The sequence below is a fragment of the Tachypleus tridentatus genome, chromosome 13 (assembly GCF_004210375.1).
Source record: "Tachypleus tridentatus isolate NWPU-2018 chromosome 13, ASM421037v1, whole genome shotgun sequence".
Classification (NCBI taxonomy): Eukaryota; Metazoa; Arthropoda; class Merostomata; order Xiphosura; family Limulidae; genus Tachypleus; species Tachypleus tridentatus.
In genome coordinates, this window is record NC_134837.1 from 237,093,879 (window position 1) to 237,099,878 (window position 6,000).

Below are 6,000 nucleotides of genomic sequence, written 5' to 3' on the forward strand. Positions count from 1 at the left end.
GAAAATATTTACCTTCAGTAAAAGATAATAGCATTTTTTTTTGCATAATTTCTAAATGTTTAATTCTCTTACGCTTATTTTAATGGACATTGAATGATGTCATATTACACGATAAACTTATTGACATAAAATCAGATGCTGGCTTAGAGGCTTGTATTGTTGAAACTTTATACCTGACCATGTATTAAACACTATAATTACAAACAACGTTTATTTTAAAATGCAATCCACGCAGATGATATTGAGTAAATAAAAGAAGTTATTTCAAACCTTTGTGTTCATTGTTATGTAACTATGCATATATAATAAAAGTATAACGAAAAAACTTGCTATTTTACATCAGTCAAAAGTAACCTTTTTCATTGTTCACGCTTCAAAATAACCACTATTATTTTCAATGCAAAAATCAAGCCGAAATTTCTCTAGCTATTATTAGTCTGCTTGAGGTTTATCTAAAGTTGAAACTTAACATTATATTATATTAGGCATATTATTATAACAGACAGTCTTGCATTATCTCATTTACCTATCTGCTATGTCTCATGACACCTGTCTTCGTAACATTAGTTGATGAATATGGATTTTTAGATATCGTACTTTAAAAATTATTTCCTTACATTTTTTTCTATTTGTACTTCGAACGCGGTTTCCTCAGCAAAATGGTTCATAAGCAAATGCTTTGTTGAAAAAATTGAAATCGTGAATTACACCTGAAACTGTCTATGGAGTTGTAACGTTTAACTATTCCTCTCACGAAGACGTTCATAAACGAATTGAAATAAAGAAAGAACAAGGTCCCAGTTCGAAGAAAAACAAGAAATTGTTAGCACAACATGTAGTTACATATAAAATATCTATAAGACGTAAAATAAAATTAGCATCTTTTTATGAATTTACACTCCACGAAATGTACCATTTGTTTATTATAGAAATTTAAAAAACTTAAGGGTAAAAATAATGAAAAATATATTATATTAAATTGTTAGAAAAATAATGGCGAACTTTTATATCAAAATTTTAGTCATTTATAAGGACAAGAAACCTCTCTTTTTACCACATCATATATACCATTGAAAAACTAAAGTTTTCTTCTATTCATAAGTATTTTATTCTTTTCTAAAACTTTATTTCCAATATTTCAGATCCTAACAATTAATGATGGAAACAAATTATATATCATTTTTTGCTTTAATCTAAACTTGCTCATAATCCACCGCAAACAGTATATTTTCGCGTTTTTATAGCAAAGCTATGTTGCGCTATCTGCTATGTCCACCAAAAGGAACCTAACTCCTGAATTTAGCGTTGTAAATCCGTAGACTTACCGTTGACCCAGCGGGGGGACTCATCGCAAACAGCTCGCAATATCAACTCAGGATGGTGCGAAGGAACCATCTCTGAACGTACAGTCCAGAATATATGAGTTGGTTCCAAAAGTTTCGTAATGGAGATGCGAGTCTTGAATATAAGGACGTTCTTCTGCTATTGGAATCGACCAAATGGGCCCGACATGACCAGATCGTTAAGGCACTTTAATCGTAATCCAAGGGTTGCAGGTTCGAATCCCAGTCACACCAATCATGCTTGCCTTTTCAACCGTGGGGGAGTTATAATGTTTCGATCAGTCTCACTATTCGTTGGTAAAAGAGTAGCTCAAGAGTTTGCGATGAGTGGTGATTACTAGCTGCCTTCCCTCTAGTCTTACACTGCTAAATTAGGGACGGCTAGCGCAGATAGCCTTCGAATAGCTTTGAACAAACTTACAAAACAAACAAACAATCAACCAACTGAGAACATTAGTGAGAAAAAACCCACGCCAAACTGTTCGAGAAATGGCACAAGAACTGGATGTTGAAATTTCAACAATTTTGGACAATCTCGAACAAATTGGAAAAGCAAAAAAAGCTCGACAAATGGGTTCCACACGAACTCAGTGTAAATGGGAAAAAAATCGACATTTTAAACTGTTCTCTATACTGATTTTGTGCAATAGAAATGACACATTTATTGATCAAATTGTCACCTGTGATGTAAAGTAGATCCAAAACGACAACAGTAACTATCTGCGTAGTGGCTCAATTGTGACGAAGTTTTAAAACACTTTCCAAAGTCAAAATTGCTCCAACAGAGGATTATGGTCACTGTATGGTGGTTTGTGACCAGTATTATCCATTACAGCATGCTCAACCAGGGTCAGAATATCACTACAAAGATTTATTGTTTAGAATTGGAAGAAATGCATAGAAAGTTGCTTGAAAAATGCCAGCACCAGTCAATCGAAGAGAAATAATCTTGCTTCAAAATAATGCTCGCCCCTCCCCAGTGGCTCAGCGGTATGTATGCGGACTTACAACGCTAAAACCGTGTTTTGATACCCGTGGTGGGCAGAGCACAGATAACCCATTGTGTAGTTTGTGCTTAATTCAAAACAACAAGATAATGCTCGGTCACACGTTGCTCAAATTACAATTCAACAGCTAAACAAATTGGGCTATGAAACATTGCCTCTTCCTCATTACTCCCCAGACTTCTTCAAGCATTTGGGCAACTTTTTACAGGGCAAAAGATTCAAACACAGAGCAGCAGCAAAAAATGGTTTTAAATATTTTTTTTTTAGTTTTAGGACTTCATAGTTTTATTATCATGGCATAAATAATATTGTTTCCCGTTAGCAAAAGTGTATATATTCACTACGTTCCTATTTTAATTAATAAAGTTCCTCTTGAATTTTTTTATTTCTTATTAAAGTTAAAATTTAAAATCCACCATTATTTTTCAAGAACATCTTAAAGCGCACCGGTTTGGTTTCGTTTGTTTTAAATTTCGCGCAAAGCTACACGAGGGCTATCTGTGCTAGCCGTTCCTAATTTAGAATTGTAAGACTAGAGGGGAAAACAGTTAATTATCACCAGCCACCGCCAACTCTTGGTCTACTCTTTTGCTAACGAATAGTTTGATTGGCCTATTGATATTTACATTATAATGCCCCCACGGCTGAAAGGACGAGCATGTTTGATGTGATGGGGGAAGCGCACGTGGACAATTAAAAATATCTTCTTAAGTTTCCATTTAATCAGGCTATTATTTTATAACTATTCAAAAGCTGCTTTATTGTTTAAAATATGGGTGAAATATAATGTTTGAATAGTTGAAAGAACAATCTCTGGTCATACTTTCATAATTCAAAACCTTAAGTGACTATTACCAATGTAACGTTTTAGATTCTTCGCCGTTCTTGCAATGTTTTGACAGTCGATAACTTGTTTCTACAACCCATTATTTAGGAAATCAAACATTTTCCTCTCTTTTTTTTTTACATCCGTAGTCTACAATAATTATCAGTGATACTAAAAACACACTAAGTAGAGAAGAGCTGAATGTTTTGTTTTACTGTATACAACGGTGATTGGTATTTTCATATAACACAAGCAACTAGTCATCACCTCCCATCGTTAACTATTCAGCTACTCTTTAACAACGAAAAGTGGAAGTGCTCGTAACATTTTAACACCCCAACGTTAAAGGGGCGGGCATTTTGATGTGACGGGGACTCGAACCCGCGACCCGCAGGTTACGAGTCAAGCGCCGTAACCAGCAAGCCATGTTGGGCCATGTTATTAATTACAATGAATGTTGTAACAAATGTTAAAATATCTAGAAAACAAAGCAAAAGCTATGAGTAATTCTTATAGATGTCACCAATTATATTAAATCCATAAACTTATTTTTTCATAAAAGATTCATAAATAAATATAGCGAAATTTAACGATGTCGTAGATCTTTTACGCTTGAATTTCATTATATTTAAGTTCCCCGCAAATCATTTCGTGCAAATCTGCTTAGATTAAATATGTTACAATTTAACTAATTTTACAAGGATTACATTTATACATTAGAGACAAAATAGGAAATGCTACAAGACAACATTAATTAAATTAAAGTACAAATACACTGAGTAAGAATGAATCTTTAGTAGTTAATTAAAAAATAGTGCATTGTTCCTTTTCTTGTTGGATCTTATTGTTAATGTTTCTGTCTAAAACTCAGTAGGGCGGGAATTTTTCATAAAATACCAGTTGTAACGATAGTCCAAATCCTTTGGGTTAATTTTATTAAAAGATGAAGTAAAGTTCTTTAAAAATCAAAATAATTACTGTAATCTTAAATCGATTTCAGTTATAATATATACATGTGTGTGTGTACTTTTTTCGCCAAATTTACGTTTATCGTTTTTCGTTTCTCAGTAAAAATTAATTTGGTAAAGAAATGAATTATTTTGCTGTTAGGCACAACAGCTTTCAAATAGGCGAGTAAACTCATATCATGGAAACGTTGTTAAATATTTCTCAGCTTAATGATACTGCGAGATGAGTTAAAATGAATCAGAATTATTTAAGGTTTACACAATTAAAGATATTCAGGTAAGACTTTGTTGTGTGTATTATTTTATGACAAGTATTTGGTTTAATGACTTAAACAATAACCTCAATATACTCTTTTTATATCTTAAAAGAGACATAAATAAACGTCATAAATAAACGTTGGAATTATTGTTATTTAATGACAGGCTATATCTAAGTTGAATGGCAGCAGTACCGTCACTGATCTTGCTACATAAACAAGAAAAAGGGGCGACCTTGAGCGGCTGTCACGTGTAGTACATATTAGGGATTGGTATTACATTCCTTCATGAAGCCCAAACAAAAGTACATAAACACGTATTAACTATATTCCTGATCCGCCTTGGTTCTAAAATTGATGATTCGCTTCCATTGAATTAAGATTAACTTAAAAGTATGTAAGAAGCTATAACTGGTTCATTCGATACTTTTTTAGGCTAAAATACAAGTTACAAGAATTTTGTCACACCCTTTGCTTCTATTTTTTTTATTACACCAGAAGAGGAGACAGTTAAAGATAACCCAATTAAGTTTTTGTGATCACCTAATTTTTATTAGCAATGTTCAAAAAGCTAAAAATATTTGTTCTTTATCTTTAATGCTTTAAGAGCAGACCTTAGTTATAAACTCCAAAACATCCAGTTGTTCGAACAAAGATAATTCCACATGGCTGAAGTTTGTTTAATTTCGCGCAAAGCTACACGAGAGCTATCTGCGCTAGCTGTTCCTAATTTTGCAGTTAAAAGCTACAGGGAAAGCAGCTAGTCATCACTACCCACTGCCAACTCTTGGGCTACTCTTTTACCAAAGAATAGTGGGATTGTTCGTGACAAATAACGCCCCCACGGCTAAAAGGACAAGCATATTTGGTGTGACGGGGATTCGAACTCGTGACCCTCAGGTTACTAGTCTAGTGCCTTAGCCACCTGGCCATGTCGGATCGTGCTGAAGTAACCAATAAACAAAATTGTAACTTTTTAGTCAGTAGCAAAAGCTCCTTGAACATTTTGAGATAAAACAAAGATATTTTATATATTTGTACCCCAGAGGGACAGCGATAAGTTTACAGACTTAAATTGCTATAATCTAAGGTTCGATACCTGACTTTCGACACAGTGGATAACCCCATACAGCTTTACTCTGACAAAAAGTAACAATTTCGTTTTCTTGAATCTGTTGAGTTTTTCATAGTTTAGTTCTGTTTATTTTCGAAGATAAGAAATCAAAATTAAAACTGTTGTAGTCACTTTATTTGTCTTTATTTTACATCACCATATATTTTAAAATCTCACCACTTTCTCTTGTATCTAAATGTATAAATTATTAATATTCTCGATAATCTGGAAAGAAAAAGAAAAAATAGAGCATAAAACTTAAGTCAATGATAGAACTGATATAAATTTCTTCGCCTGCAGTGTGCTGAGAATATACCAATCTACATAGTTCAATAACTTTCACAACTAAACAGTTTTTCCAAACGTGAAATACTTTGCGAATATGATCCTCTTAAGATTTTATTTCTCAATAACGCGTTATTTTAGTGCTACCCTAAAATGTGAGTACAGTGAATATTCTAAATAATGTGCCTAAGATGTTGGAT